This window comes from Diabrotica virgifera, chromosome 1 (genome assembly GCF_917563875.1).
Source record: "Diabrotica virgifera virgifera chromosome 1, PGI_DIABVI_V3a".
Classification (NCBI taxonomy): domain Eukaryota; kingdom Metazoa; phylum Arthropoda; class Insecta; order Coleoptera; family Chrysomelidae; genus Diabrotica; species Diabrotica virgifera.
The window spans coordinates 245,629,199-245,646,105 of NC_065443.1; the positions used below are offsets into that span (position 1 = coordinate 245,629,199).

The 16,907-nt window shown below is 31.7% G+C and overlaps 1 protein-coding gene across 1 annotated transcript in view; it reads right to left on the reverse strand.

The window, feature by feature from the left end:
- The window catches only part of LOC114347656 (mucin-4-like), a 267,012-nt gene extending 250,946 nt beyond the window's left edge, over window positions 1-16,066 (reverse strand). The window contains exon 1 of the mRNA XM_028298424.2: window positions 15,937-16,066. The gene's annotated coding sequence lies outside the window, so the exon portion shown is untranslated. The remainder of the gene's footprint in view (window positions 1-15,936) is intronic.
- Window positions 16,067-16,907: the final 841 nt, after the last annotated feature.

A 16,907-nucleotide genomic window follows, 5' to 3' on the forward strand; every position in this document is an offset into this window, starting at 1 on the left:
TGTTCGATAAAATTGTGGCAGACCAAATTAAATGGAACACACTCTATTATATTTTCTATTCGAAATGTTTTTAACTTCCATATATATATATATATTATATATATATATATATATATATATATATATATATATAATATAATATAATATAATATAATATAATATAATATAATATAATATAATATAATATAATATATAACATTGGTATTAGAAATGGTTAAAAATCGATTCAGAGAAAATAACTTGACATCTAATAGACTTCACTTTGACAAGGTATCACGAAATTAAGTTGAAACGTGGATGCTAAAAGTTACCAGTTTGAACAGATTTGAAGCATTTAAAATCTGGGTATATACAGGGTGATTGATTAGTGTGATAAAGCTCAGTAGATCCGCTAAAGTAATAGATAGCAATAAAACTTAAAAACAAAAATTGTAGCCAACTTCGAGCTTCATATTCCAAAATTAGTTAGAAGTTACAGGATGTTCGATAAAATTGTGGCAGACCAAATTAAATGGAACACACTCTATTATATTTTCTATTCGAAATGTTTTTAACTTCCCCATCACAAATATAATATATATATAATATAATATAATATAATATAATATAATATAATATAATATAATATAATATAATATAATATAATATAATATAATATAATATAATATAATATAATATAATATAATATAATATAATATAATATATTATAAAGGCTTGTTATCTTATACAGGATTTTTACAAAGTTATAACCAATTTTCTATGAAAATTTTAACTAGTTCAACTCCCTGTATCAATAAAAATAAGTAAAACAGCAATGGTTTATTGATGCCATAATTTTTTTGTTGATTGTTAAAATTGTTAAGTGTGGTTTAAATTGCTAATTTTTTTATGTCGAATACAGGGTGAGTCAAAATGCAAGTACATTATTTTCTCAGTAAATTTAAATAAAACACCCTCTATTTTATGTCACTAACGAAAAGTACCATTACCGTACTTTAATTTTCGTATAATATTCCCTATATGTAAATTTGTTAGTTTTCGAGATATTTCCATTTTTCCTAGCAAATTATTAAATAAGGTGTCTAAATTTTTCCAAATTGTAAACTATGACTGAATTGTCTAAAACTGACGGTTCACCATAAATGTTTGTGTATTGTGTTAATAAATAGTTAAGATGAATTTTACTGTTGGTGAAATGATGATAGATATGATTTGGAATTGGGGAAGTGCAAAAGAACAGTTTCCTGAAAGACGACAACAGCAAGCTTTGAAGAATTAAGGATTAGTTTTACTGGAAGTTACTGAAAATCAACATACAAGTATACGAAATATTTCCGAAGCAAACGAACTTATTTACTACTCTCTGCAAAGAATTCTTGCAAAAAACGGTATGCACCCTTAACGCATTCAATTGTACCAAGAATTTATTTAGGAAGATTCTGAAAAGAGAATATTATTTTGTTAATGGACCTGGAAAAGTTATTTATGAAAAATGGTTATAAAACGTGAGTTTTTTCAATGAAAAATGCATAGTTCCAATCGCTAATAACTTGGAAAGTATCAACTTTGCAAAAAAAATTACAGGACAAAATTTACTCAGAATTGGTCAGTCTGTCGACTTCTATAGTTATTTTAACTAAAAAAAATGTTATCCCCTAGATGGGGTTGTTTTCACCCCCAGGACAAAATCCCGCTTCGGCGTGGGGTAGATTTTGACAAAGATTATAAATATACTAGCTAAATCCAAATTTTTAAGGAAATCGACCTTGGTTCTCAAAATTCCACGAGCAAATGGCTGTTGATTGGACTGTACTGATTGGCTGTCCTACCTATGTAGATAGAATCTTTTACGAATTTACAGAGGCCCCGTTGAATGGCACTCTACTGTTGTAATAAAAAAAATTCACAAATTTGGAGGCTATAATAACGTATATTAGTAGTACTCTACGGGAAGTTTAATATGAAGATACAACATACTTACAAGATAAGATCTAATGAAGCATGCCAAAGAGATATCATGAAGCTATTTATACTGGTGCTTAAGATCAATATTAAACCCAGGACAAACTCAAAAACGCGGCGAACAATGTAATCATGTTATGTTTTTACACTGGAAAAAGTCTCTTGAGATCTACCGAGTTTTTGGTTATTACATTAATTTATTAATTGATTAGGAGATAACCAGGGCTCTTAAAGTTTGTAACTTATATTCTTTTCACTCTATACATCATAGGAATATGTGTTCCTCTATTTTTTTAAGTAGCATATTATAGAAAATCTTAAAAACAACCTCTTTTTGTTTACCAATATTAAAAGCAAGCTGTGTAGGTATAAAAATCACCTTGATTTCGATTTTAGTTTGATTGAACCACATTCACCGCATATTGTGAAACCTTTTACAGTTTCCTCGGACGTAACACAAAGATTGAAATAATATTTATAATATTTATTAAGCAAGATGAAAAATTAATAAAGATTATCAAAGATTGCCAACTTAATCCAAATTTAATTTAGGCGTCAACAATCGGCAAATCAAATAACCAAAGTGACGCAAACGAGATGCCGAAGATAATTCAGTTTCACAACTTTTTTATAGAAATGCTGAAAGACAATAATAATTAAAAGTATATGTAGTTGTGTAATGGTATTGATTATCGGGTTTTGGAAATACACATATATTGTTTTAAAATTGCTCTTCAATAATCATACGTAACTTTAATTAGATGGTAGAGTTCCGGTGGTTAGATTATTTACATAATTTTACATTTGTTTGTAAGAATCGACATCTCAACATTCTTTTAGATAACTATATAAGTACATATTTTTATAGTGGACAAATAATGTTGTGATTGATTAAAATACATACAACTATTTTTACACAAGAGAGATTACACAGAGATATAATTAAGTTTTTACCCCCATTTATTATTTATTGAATTCTTGTTTTATCTTCCTATATAACTCTTTGTTTATTTTTGTTCTTATTACTAATACATTGTGCCTATCTATGTTTAAGTAGAACATCTACCTATGTAATCTAAGTATTTATGTATCTATGTAATCTAAGTATGTAATTTAAGTATCTATCTATGTTTTAAGTAAATAGAGTAACTTATGTCAATAAAGAGGTGCAAGGTAAAACTTAAGCAGTGTAAGGAATATAGACATCAATAACAAAAGGAAAAACGGAAAACGACCGAAAAATAATAATATGAATTTAAAAATATACATTCAAAACCCCGACGAACTACTTTTTAAGAAGTATATTTAAGATATAGCTTCAGAAAAACTTATTAAGAAGCTATTGAAATTCTTGAATAATAATACAATCTGAATTATTTGTCGTAAGGCTTTGGCCACACGGGCGATTTTTTACGGCGCGATAATTTACGGCGCCCATTGGTTTGACTACAGAGCGACAAGCGAGAGGTGGCGGCTGACCTTGTATTCTGCATTTTTGTCGCTGTCACCAATTTTATATGAAATGATTTCATCTAAAATTGGTGGAGGAGGTAGTCAAACCAATGGGCGCCCCTGTAGCCAAAGCGTATTAGGAGAAGGTATTTGCCGTGTAATTTGAACTAGTGTGTAAAACGTTCTGGTTCCATACGTCTAAAAATTTAGTATTTAGTGACATCTTACTAATTGTTACAAACCATCCCTAACCAAGATGACTTTAAAAGGCAACCTCGTTCGAAATGTTTAGAAAGTTAAAAGGTTTATTAGTTTAACAAAAACATAATATTTCGGAAATATTTAACACTGTGTACTTTTGTCCTGGTCCAAATTAAACATATTTAACCACTTTTCCAATTTTAATGATGAGAATGAGAGCTCATAGAAGAAGTAAAGGGGTTTATGGTAGATGAAAACCGGAAAATGCGTGGATGCGGCAATGAAAGCTGTTAAGTCGAAACAAATGAAGATAAATGAAGCTGCAAAAACCTTCGGTTCCAAAAAATCCAAAGAGAAAAATAGCAAACAAAAACAAATATTCTTCTGGAAGCAGTTATGTAACAGGAAGGCAACCAGATTTACCGTCAACACTGGAAAGAGATATTGTTCGACACGTTCTTCAGTTAGAAAAAATGTTTTATGGTCGATCACGTGAAAGACTAATAAAACTAGTTTAAGAATAGGTGAAAAAATAATATTAAAACAAAATTGAATGTTGAAAGATGTCAGCTAGTTAAGATTGGCATGCAGACTTCATGAAACGACATCCAAATGTCTATCTGAAACAACTTGTTATAGATGCAAAATTTAATAAAGCGGAGGTTCATAAGTCTTTTGACATCTAATTGTGTAAAATGTGTAATGGTATAGTACGTTCTTTAAAGGTAAAATATTGCAAAACTTATAAATTTTAAAGAACCGCTTGAATTGACATGAAATTTGGCATACACATATCAAACAAGTAAAAGAAAAAAAAAGTGATATTGAAAATAAATGCTGATGTGTGCTTTTGCCCTAGGAGTGAGTTTCACCCCCTTTTGGGGGGTGAAAAATATATGTTCGAAATAAGTCCGGAAATGAGTAAAATGACTAATTCTAAGCAACTTTTGTTCTATAAAGTTTTTTCACCAAAATAATACTTTTCGAGTTATTTGCGAGTGAATATGTCAATTTTTCTACAAAATAACCACGTTTTCAGACGGCTTTTCGCAAATAACTCAAAAAGTAAGTATTTGATCGAGAAAAAAATTCTTATCAAGAATATAGCACGTAAAAAAGTGAAAAACATGGTGTATATATTAGGTCATTATATACCTAGTAGAAGCAGAGTTATAGCTAATGAAAAATAGGTTCATACTCATCAATTTCCAAATCGAATATTTTGACTTGCCATAACCAAAAAACGAAGCACTTTTTTGGGGAAAACTCATTTTAACTTTTTTAAAGTGTATGCAAATTTAGAAACACCGAATCTTAACCAATTTTTGTCTTACAGAAAAAAAAAACATAATATTTAGAAACGTAAAGCTGAATTTTTTGCTGTTTAAGATTTTTGATATCTCTAACAATTTTTAAGTTATTTTGAAAAAAAGCGTTTTTTTCAAAATTAAATTTTTTAAAAATTTTACTTTAAAACCAAATTTTTTCAAAAATAAGCACTTTGAATCGATGAAACTTACAGATCATATAAACACAACATAAGTAAAGTAACTTGTGAAGCGGTAACGATTAATTTCATTTAAGTTGCTAATTGAGGGGTGATCTTCCTGATTTTTTTTCCAAAACAAAAGGGACCAACTTTATTTTGAGCGTAACTTGCTTACATTTGTTGCTAGCATTCTTTTTTATAAAAACAGAAATAAAGCTTTTTTCTAAACACTTTAAAAAAGTTGTAATGTATTTTTCCCAAGAATGCTTCATTATTTGGATATTTCACAATAAATTATTCTATTTGGAATTTTTCGAATATGAACCTATTTTTCATTGGCTATAACTCTGCTTTTGCTAGGTATAGATACCTAATATATACACTGTTTTTTTTCACTCTTTGATAGGCTATAGTTTTGCTAGGAATATTTCTTTCGACAAAATGCTTACGTTTTGAGTTATTTGCGAAAAACCGTCTAAAAACTTGGTTATTTGTTGAAAAATGAACATATTCACTTGCAAATAACTCGAAAAGTATTGATTTGGTGAAAAAACTCTATAGAACAAAAGTTGCTTAAAATTAGTCAGTTTATCCATTTCGGAACTTATCTCGGATATATATTTTGTCACCCCCGAGATGGGGTGAAAATCACCCCCAGGGCAAAAGCACACATCGGCACCATATCACTTTTTTTCTTTGACATGTTAGCTATGCGTATGCCAAATTTCATGTCAATCCAAGCGGTTCTTTAAAATTTACAGCAAAAACCGTGAGAGAATGTACTAGTATTGATTTATCGGGTTTTGGAAATACACATATTGTTTTAAAATTATTGCTCTTCGATAATCATACGTAACTTTAATTAGGTACATATTTGAGTTCCGGTGGTTAGATTATTTACATAATTTTACATTTGTTTGTAAGAATCGACATAACAGATCTCAATATTCGTTTAGAATAAGAAATATAAGTACAAAAATTAAAAAGAATGTTTAGTTATGTTAATGTTAATGTGATTGGTTAAATTACGATTAGTTTTAAACAAGACAGATTATAAACAGATATAATTAACTAACAATAAAACACCGAAAAACATTTGTTTTCCGTAATTTCACAAAAGTTATTACAAATTTAATGTCACTACAGCTGTTTCGGCAGAGTGTCTTTCTCAAGTGTTGTATTTAAAAAAAAATAAAACGGGACAATAGTTAAATAAAATTTAACGTGAAGTAAAACACTCCCTGGTGTAGTTGGTATATTTTAATAAAAATTTAAATTTTTTTACAATCTCAAAGGATTACGTTCAAAATGTTTTCGGACTTCTCAGTCCATCATCAGTGAACTCCCTATCCTTGCAAAATAGCCACAATGCAAAACACTGGTTAAGTTATAGGTATGTTCCAACTACATAGTAAAAAGTATAGAATAGTTTGGCTTAAAGTGGATGCCAATGGATTACTTCCAGCAACATGATGCTTTACTGCTTTACGTTAGAATATTTTTTGTTATTAGGTCTTCATTGACACTTGACAGACTAAACATAGCTCAATGAAGACCTAATAACAAAAAAAATATTTTAACGTAAAGCAGTAGAGCATCATGTTGCTGGAAGTAATCCATTGGCATCCACTTAAAGCCAAACTATTTTATACTTTTTACTATGTAGTTGGAACATATAACTTAACAAGTGTTTGGCATTGTGGCTATTTTGCAAGGATATTCACTAATGATGGACTGATAAGTCCGAAAACGTTTTGAACGTAATCCTTTTGGATTTTAAAAATTTTTAAATTTTATTAAAATATACCAGCTACACCAGGGAGTGTTTTAAGTAAAATTTTATTGTTGTATTTTACTATTCATCTACAATCTACACTTTATAGTCTTTAACTGAATAAGTTGAGAAGAAGGGAGCTGTTTGTCTCAATTTGATCGTTTAGAATTATATCTGTATTTTTTAATTTATTAATTTCTATAAAATCTACTAACCATAACAGGGACAGGGTACGGTTTAAAAATTTTGAAATTTTACATTTTTGTATTATTTAAAATGAAAGTACCTACATAACTTCAAGAACACTCTCTGAAAATATCAGATTGATCGAAGTAAAATTGCCAGAGATTATTTTTTTCGCCTGTCAAATTCTGATGTTTTTGCTTTTTCAGCCAATCACCACGCGCCGTTCTAGCCAATCATTGAGTGTAATACTGATAAAACAGCCTCTTCCTTGATAAAACAGTCTCTTCCCTGATAAAACTTAAGGTACCCTAAATTTCACATAATACGTACATACCTGTGTTTACTAACTTAATTTATGAACAGCCCTGGTACATAGATATTTTAAAAACACTAACCACGATATACTCAGATTTTCTACAGTTTTTATTTTCAAAATAAATATTTTTAACTTTTCATAAACGTCAAACAGAACCGATGTAAACCGTACACAGAACACAGAACTAATTCTTCTATTTTGTTGCCGATTTCAACAAACCAGTGTTATCACATAAAAGGATTCGGTATTGGTTCACAAAATAATCTTTTCAAATACCACTCGTCCTCTAAATTTTGCTTGACAAATTTTTTCGTTTTCATACTTGAACTTCTTTATTTAGGGTAAAATCACTCAAACAAACCGAAATGGATAAAATTACTCGTCCTTCGGACTCGTGATTTTATCATTCGGTTTGTTTTCGTAATTTTACAAAATAAAGAAGTTTTCGTGAAAACAAAAAAATTTATCAATAAAATTTAGAGGACTCGTGGTATTACCTTTGATAAAGCGTATTGAATATCCCTACCTTCGACTCATTTTGTAACAGATTCGGGCCAGCGCGCATGAGCGTAGTAAGTAACGTTAAACAGCTGTTCCCCTTATCTTTTGTAAATTGTTCTTGTGTCATTTTTTATTGATTTGATTGATTTTATTACATTTGACAGACAAAAAAGAAATTGAAAATAAAAGTTGCCAAAACTTTAAACGCGTTTATCTCTATGCTTTTTTCAAAGGCGGTGGAGATTGTAACCAAAAAACTGCTTGACTTATCCACCTGAAATTTTGCATATATTTTCTTTAAGACATTTCGTGAGGTAACACTGTCAAGAAGTATTTGCATTGTGCTTATTTTTTGTTTAAAAATCGTAAGTATGTTGATTTTCACCTTTTTTACAAAAAAAATCGTCATTTTGAATTCTGAGTGATAGGTACTAAAAACTCAAAATTTGCGGTGTCCAAAAGTGTCAAAAATTTGCCACTATTGGCTTATTTTTCAATTTGCCTTATTTAATTGTACTGAATATGTTCATTTATTTATAAAATAATTCTACCACAGTTTAAAAAAAATTCACAATACCCCCCCCCCCCCTATTAAGGCCTTTATTTTGAATATGTACGTAAAATTTGAAATTGGTCATTAACAGAATAATTATAATCTAGAAGGTGAGGTGTGTACGTAGAATGTGTTCATGAAAGTCCTTTTGTGTTCTGCTGTACATTTGTTAAAAGTGCTACCAACTTGACCGATGTCAGTTTTTGGACAGTCGCCGCATGAAGATTTGTATACACCACTCGTACTTTTTCTTTTAGCACTTGTTGTTCTTAATATATTTGCTTAAGTCAAAAATGAATAACCCTTTTCAATTTCGTTGTAAAACGAAAATACAGCCGCATCATATTCTAGTCCAATCAGAGAGTGCAGCAAGCACCTCTACCGGTTTCGAAACTTATTAGTCTCTCATCAGGAGGCACATATGCCGCTCTCTCTGATCCAATCAAAACAAACCCAGGCGTGAAGTCACGGATTGCAACGAACCAAATGGCATAGATGCCCTAGGGGCAACTGCTAGAAAAAGACTAAGTTTTCAATTAATGGCATATACAACAACATAATGTTACTCTACATCCCACCAGACTGAAAACAATGAGAACCTTCTCTGGTTACACCTCCGAGGCTTCTACAATTTGCAAGCCATACGGATGCTGAGACTAAGGAAGATGAGGGAATTCTACAATTTACAATTCACGTCCCATCTGCTCAGCGCGGTAAAGTTCCAACGAGAATGGTTCCCTTCATACTCCACACAGAGTAAATGTAAATCAAAAATGAATAACCATTTTCAATTTCGTTGCAAAACGAAAATACAGCCGAACCATATTCTAGTCCAATCAGAGAGTGCTGCAAGCACCTCTACCGGTTTCGAAACTTATTAGTCTCTCATCAGGAGGCACATATGCTGCTCTCCCTGATCCAACCAAAACAAACCCCAGCGTGCAGTCCCGGATTGCAACGAACGAAATGGCATAGATGCCCTAGCGGCAACTGCTAGCAAAAAGACGTAAGTTTTCACTCTAATCGCATATAAAACAACATAATGGTATTCTACACCCCACCAGAATGAAAACAATGGGAATCTTCTCTGGTTACACCTCCGAGGCTTCTACAATTTGCAAGCCATAACGGATGCTGAGGAAGATGAGGAAATTCTGCTGCTGCCCAGCTCGGTAAAGTTCCAACGAGAATGGTTCCCTTCGTACTCCAATCAGAGTAAACATGTAAATCAAAAATAAATAACCATTTTCAATTTTGTTGCAAAACGAAAATACAGCCGCATCATATTCTAGTCCAACCAGAGAGTGCAGCAAGCACCTCTACCGGTTTCGAAACTTATTAGTCTCTCATCAGGAGGCACATATGCTGCTCTCTCTGATCCAACCAAAACAAACCCCGGCGTAAAGCCACGGATTGCATCGAACGAAATGGCATCCGTGACTTCACGCCGGGGTTTGTTTTGGTTGGATCAGAGAGAGCAGCATATGTGCCTCCTGATGAGAGACTAATAAGTTTCGAAACAGGTAGAAATGTTTGCTGCACTCTCTGATTGGACTAGAATATGATGCGGCTGTATTTTCGTTTTGCAACGAAATTGAAAATGGTTATTCATTTTTTATTTACATGTTTGCTCTGATTGGAGTACGAAGGGAATGAACTTTACCACGCTGAGCAGCAGCAGAATTCCCTCATCTTCCTTAGTCTCAGCATCCGTTATGGTTTGCAAATTGTAGAAGCCTCGGAGGTGTAACCAGAGAAGGTTCGCATTGTTTTCAGTCTGGTGGGATGTAGAGTAACATTATGTTGTTTTTTATGCCATTAGATTGAAAACTTATTCATTTGCTTAAGTATTTATTTGTCCTGAAACCAGGTGTTATTCTTTTCTTTTTGTGTTTGGCTATTTTAGTTGGTTTTTTTTTCAGTATATTATTATGTAATCGAGCAGACGGTACTGGGTTTTTTCTTTGGTGGTTTCAAGAAGAGGAGACTAATAATTTCAGGGCTTTCTCATGCAGTTTTTGCTTTAACATTTTGGTCATTGTTTGTTCGTTTATCCCATTGTTTACTGCTATTGACTTGTATATACCATTAATGATCACATAATGACAGGATCACAATGGGCAGTTGTTTTAAGTTCTTATATAGGGAAACATCAAGGGGAAACCAAAAGTTGGAGGAAGACAAACGTGTTGGTTCCATAACCTCAAAAAATATTTCAACTGCTTGATATAATTCCTGTCATTTGAAATGTTCTACGTGTCGGACTTATTAATAGTCTAAGGGCTAGTGAACCCTCCGACTAACGGTTGTCCTGTAAGGCTAGAAATTTGTCTAGTGATAATTCATAGCACATCAAGGCTAAAAACCATGACCTGGCAGGCATCAGCCGTTCACGTGTATTTACCAGGTGAATCGAAAAGTGCAAATTTAGCGGGTCAAATAAACTTTCTCCTGTAAAGTTTAAATTTAAGTATGTGTTTGAGTAAGTCATTTAGAAGAAATGTGTACAATGACAGGCGATTCTGAAGAGCATAAGACCTTGCCAGGCGTGGGGAAAGATTATGGGTTTTTCCTAAAATTATTTTTTTGCATCTAACAAAGTTTTTTTAGGTTTTTTGAATTATTCCAAACAGAAAAGGTCTTTGATGATTTTTCTCTTAAGTTAATAGTTTTTGTTATATAAGCGATTAAAAATTGCGAAATCGGCCATTTTTAACCCTAAATCGGACATTAAACTAAAAATTTCAATGTTGCCAAGGTAGGTAGATATTCTTTAAACATTGATTGATGAAATCCCGAAGAGTTTTCTGCAATATAATATCGAAAACCCCTTTGTTTTTTAATTGCTAATCAAGCGGGCGCGACACTGTAGTATAAATGAGGACGTTTGAGTTTGCATAAATTTATGATCTCGAGAATGGTCAAATTTGAAGAGAAATCCTCAGACAGGTCGATTTTTATTTTTAAATTAGGACTTTTTGGCATATTTATAATACTAGTGACGTCATCCATCTGGGCTTGATGACTTAATCGATGATTTTTTAGATGAGAGTAGGGGTTGTGTGTATTAACATAATTATTTATACAGGGTGTAAAAAAAAAAATTTTTTAATAAATTAATTTAGACAAAAAAAGAAGAAAAAAAATGTTTAACACCCTGTATAAATAATTATGTTAATGTTTATATTACTAAATAGAAAATCAAATAACCTTTCAAATGAGCTATCACACAACCCCTACTCTCATTTAAAAAAATCATCGATTACGTCATCACGCCCAGATGGATGGCGTCACTAGTATTAAATATATGCCAAAACGTCCTAATTTAAAAATAAAAATCGTTCTGTCTTAGGATTTCTCTTCAAATTTGCCCATTCTCGAGATAATAAATTTGTGTCGCGCCCGCTTGATTAGCAATTAAAAAACAAAGGAGTTTTGAATATTGTATTGCAAAAAACTCTTCGGGATTTCATCAATCAATATTTAAAGAATATATTCCTACCTTGGCAACATTGAAATGTTTAGTTAAATGTCCGATTTAGGATTAAAAATGGCCGATTTCGCAATTTTCAAAATTTTTAATCGCTTATATAACAAAAACTATTAACTTAAGAGAAAAATCACCAAAAACCTTTTCTGTTTGGAATGATTCAAAAAACCTAAAAAACTTTGTTCGATGCAAAAAAAAATTTTAGAAAAACCCATAATCTTTCCCCTCGCCTGGCAAGGTCTTATGCTCTTCAGAATCGCCTGTCATTGTACATATTTCTTCTAAATGACTTACTCAAACACATACTTTAGTTTAAACTTTACAGGAGAAAGTTTATTTGACCCGCTAAATTTGCACTTTTCGATTCACCTGGTAGATACACGTGCACGGCTGATGCCTGCCAGATCATGGCTTTTAGCCTTGGTGTGCTATGAATTATCACTAGACAAATTTCTAGCCTTACAGGACGACCGTTAGTCAGAGGGTTCACTAGCTCTTAGACTATAAAACGCCCAATATATTTGTCGGAAAAATTTTTTTTTTCATATATTATATAAAGTTTTCTATTGAATAAACGTAAAAGCCACCTGAGAGTTTCCACAATCATACACAGGTTGACACGTTCCACAATTAAAATCACGTTCCACAATTAAAACTTCCCCTCTTCCAGTGTTCCCATACATCAAAGTCTGTCCGACTAGACACCATTAAGCCATTAACAAATTGTCAGCTTGCTATTAATCAACTTTTTTTTGGTAAGCGGGATCCAGGCCTAGTAGTTGGCTGTATACCATATACAGTGATGAGCGCGCTAATAACCGGCAAAATAGCACAAAACATGGAAAACGTATTAAATTGTGAGATAACAAAATATGAAATTAGTGGAGCTGGAAAATTTAGCGATATTAACGTATAAGTTTACATTATATTGATTGTTTCCCACCTGTATATGTATCGGACGAGTTTGGCAACTACCACTGTCACAGTGACAGTTTTAGTTGACATACTCTTCTGATACGTGTAAAGGTGGGAAACGATCAATATATGTAATATAAATTTAGAGGTTAATGTCGCTAAATCTCCCACCTCCACTAGTTTCATTTCTTTCTATCTCACAACTTAATACGTTTTTCAACTTTTGCGCTATTTTGTCGGTTATTAGTGCGCTCACAACTGTATTACAAAAAACAACTAAAATCCTTTATAAAATGTATATTTACTAAAATTCCATAAAAAGGGCTACATCACAAAACTAGTTTTAGATCTGATAATACATCATCATCAGTGAGCTGACAAGATGCTGACATGCTAACCACCAAAATACAAAAATATTCGAGTAAAAACCCTTTAAACTTGATTGGTCATGTAAACATTGAATATAATTATTGTAAAATTGATCATGGATGCACAATATATCACATGTATTCTGCTCAGGGAACCATTTGAGTCCAAATTGAGTTGTTCACATGTTGACTAGTGTTCCAGTTGCCACCATCTAGTCAACATGTGAACAACTCAATTTGGCTTAAATGGTACCCTGAACAGAATACATGTGATATTTTGTGCATCCATGTTCAATTTCACAATTATTATAATCAATGTTTCCAAGACGGATTAAGTTTAAAGGGTTTTTACCCGAATATTTTTGTATTTTGGTTGTTATCATCAGAGCTGACATGATGCTGACATATCATGTCACCACTGATAATGATCTGTTATCAGATCAAAAACTAATTCTGAAAAACTAGTTCAAAATTTTAATAAATATACCTTTTATAAAGGATTCTACTTGATTTTGAAATTATTAAATGAAAAATTAATTATACCTTTTTTAAATACCCTTTATAATTTTTAATATAAAAAAGTTTATGCTGCTGTTTTAATGTGAAAAAGACGATTTTAAATTTAAATTAAAATAAAGTCCGTTATATTAAACAAAATATGACTTAAGCCGGCTCGAATTTATAAAACACTGTGTAATATTATAGCCCATATTACAATATAAAGCTTAAAGCGACCTAAAATTTTCATAAATACATAATTATTTTTGGTGTCGTTTACATAATTCCCTTGCTGCGATCTATAGTCAATCACAATGTGTATTTTTCACGACTTTTGCGATTGTTTTAGTGTTTACTGGCACGGTCAAGTTTTCACAGCTATGTTAGATTTTCCATATCTTTATCATCTTCAGATTTCTTAAATGACTTTATTTAAAGTACAATAACGAATAAAAAAAATAAGTTATTAAAATAAAAACTTATATTTTAATTAGACCTATTAACGTAAATTAACTGAACTTATAATAGTCTAAGAGCTAGAGCCGAAAAATCATCGTCATAAGTAATATGGAGTTTGGTATGTGAAATGTGTCTATGGTATATTGATAATTATGACCCCTTTCAGGCTGACAACTCAGTGGATACAGGAAGTAGCAATAAGGGATGAAAGGCAATAATCGATTTGCATGAAAATTGGTGACTAGTTAGAGCACACCTCAAGAAATAAAAATGATTTGGTGCCAACTTGTACTTTTATCCTGGGGATAAATACCACCCCTTCTTGGGGCTGAAAACTATTTTATTAAAAATAACCCCACAAATCGATAGAGGGACAAATTATAAATAAAATTTGTTAGATCATGTTATTAAAATAAATCAATACTTTTTGAGTTATTAAAGATAAAAGATTTGTCTGTTTAAGAGCACATGCGTTAGTTACGGATGATAAAAAGAACATATTAATTAATTATATGTTACTAAAATATTATTTTTATATTCTTTCGATATTATAAATTTAGCAAAAGTGTATTCGAATATGTCAAATGTACCCATTATTGGACACCTCCAGTTTCTGGACATATTCAGTATATATTGATAGAAAAAATTCAATCAAATATCGAAATAATACAAAAATAATATTTTTCCGCAAATCGCCAGGAAATTTTGACATTCCTGTCAAAATTTCTTGAAGAAAAAGTCAGGACTTCCTTACTGTAAGGAAATGTCATTTCCTTACTGTAAGGAAATGATATTTCCGTACAGTTGTTAGTGTTCTATTTATAAGCGTCAAGTTTGACAATTCAACCTCAATACGTTTCCATAGTAACCCAAGTAATTTTATTAGGAATTTCAAAGCACCATTTATTTGGGAATAAAATTATCGCGTTTTTTTTAAATCAATCAATATCTGTCGAATTTTAAACGATTTGCGGAAAAATAGTATGTTTACCTCGTAGGAAAAGCCACATTCCTGGACTCTGTGTTTCTAAGTCTCGGCTTGCGCCTCGACTTAGCAATCTTCACAGTCGTCCAGGAATGTTAAGCTTTTCCTACCCGGTAAACAATGTACTATTATTAACATACAATTAATTAATATGTTCTTTTTATTATCTGTAACTTTACGCATATGCTCTTAAATAGACAAATCTTTGATCTTTAATAACTGAAAAATTATTGATTTATTTTAATAACATGATATAACAAATTTTACTTAAAATTTGTCCCTCTATCGATTTGTGGGGTTATATTGAATAAAATTGTTTTCACCCGCGGGAAGGGGTGGTATTCACCACCTGGGTAAAAGTGCAAGTTGGCACCAAATCAGTTTTATTTCTTGAGGTATGCTCTAACTAGTCACCAATTTTCATGCAAATCGATGGAGGTTTAACAAAATAGGAGGTGAAAACCTTTAATGACTGCACTAACTTCCCCCTTTCATCCCTTATTGCTACTTCCTGTATCCACTGAGGTGTCAGCCTGAAAGGGGTCATAATTGTCAATATACAATGGACACATTTCACAGGAAAAACTCCATATTACTATTACTTATGACGATGATGTTTCGGCTCTAGCTCTCCGTCTATAATGTACATATTAAAAAATTAAACGAAGAACATATCGAATGCCGCTTCAGTTCAGAAGAATGTATAAAAAAGAATTTCAAGTTATTTTCTACAAAAGAAGATAAACAACAAACAATACTATGAAATTATAATGAAAAAATCACTTACTTTATTGATTCAAAAAATCCAATCACAGCTGTTCTCGCGATCGTTCCGGAAGATTCCTTATCAAAAACGCCCGAAACAACGTCGAATCAACTACGAGAGCAATGCACTAGAAGAAGACTAACTACATCCACCAAAGCGCATCATTAGAACATCAAGAGATGAACCCAAACAATCCGTTCTCCCCCTTCAACCTCTACCAAGTATGTTTCTTCACCATCTCGACGACCTTTCACAATATTCTTCACACACTCACGTTAGTCCCGCAGCTTGAGGCGAAGAACGCCGAAGGCGATGGTGGATTTTTTCAATCGGCGAAGAAGATTTGTGCGTGATTTGATATTAATTTATGTGATGTAAAAAATTTAGTATGTTCAATTTAGTTTCCACAGCGATTTTATTTATACTATTGGTAATGATCTTTTTACTTTTGTTGCGGCAATGTAAGCCATTATCTAATGGATTGTTGAAGAACTCTATTGGAATGTTCTCAATCGATACATAGTCCCCACTATCGGTAGTAAGGAAAAAACTAAAGATGTTCTTTTGAGCAGTTATTTTTATATTACAAAACATATACAATATGACCCAAAAGTAATGCACAACTTTCATAATTTTATTCCTTTATTATAAAATTTGGAAAAAACACAAAAACAGGTCGATGTTTATTTGTAAATTCAATTTTTTTCTTGCACATTCCATTGTTTTTTTTTTCCTTACATTACGCATCAACCACGCAGGGTTATTAGCGTGTATGGTTTGTGTTACAAAATTATAACTTAAAAATAGATTTTAAACATAACAATAGGAAATTATAAACTAAACAAAAATATCGGAGAGGACCACAAAAAATCAAGTGGTGGATGCTAAAAGATGAGAAGGAAGGTCTATTCAGGGAAAGAATAGTAGAAAAAATATGTTGGAACATGAAAGGAAGCCCTAACACAATTTGGAGAAAAATGGCCAATATTATT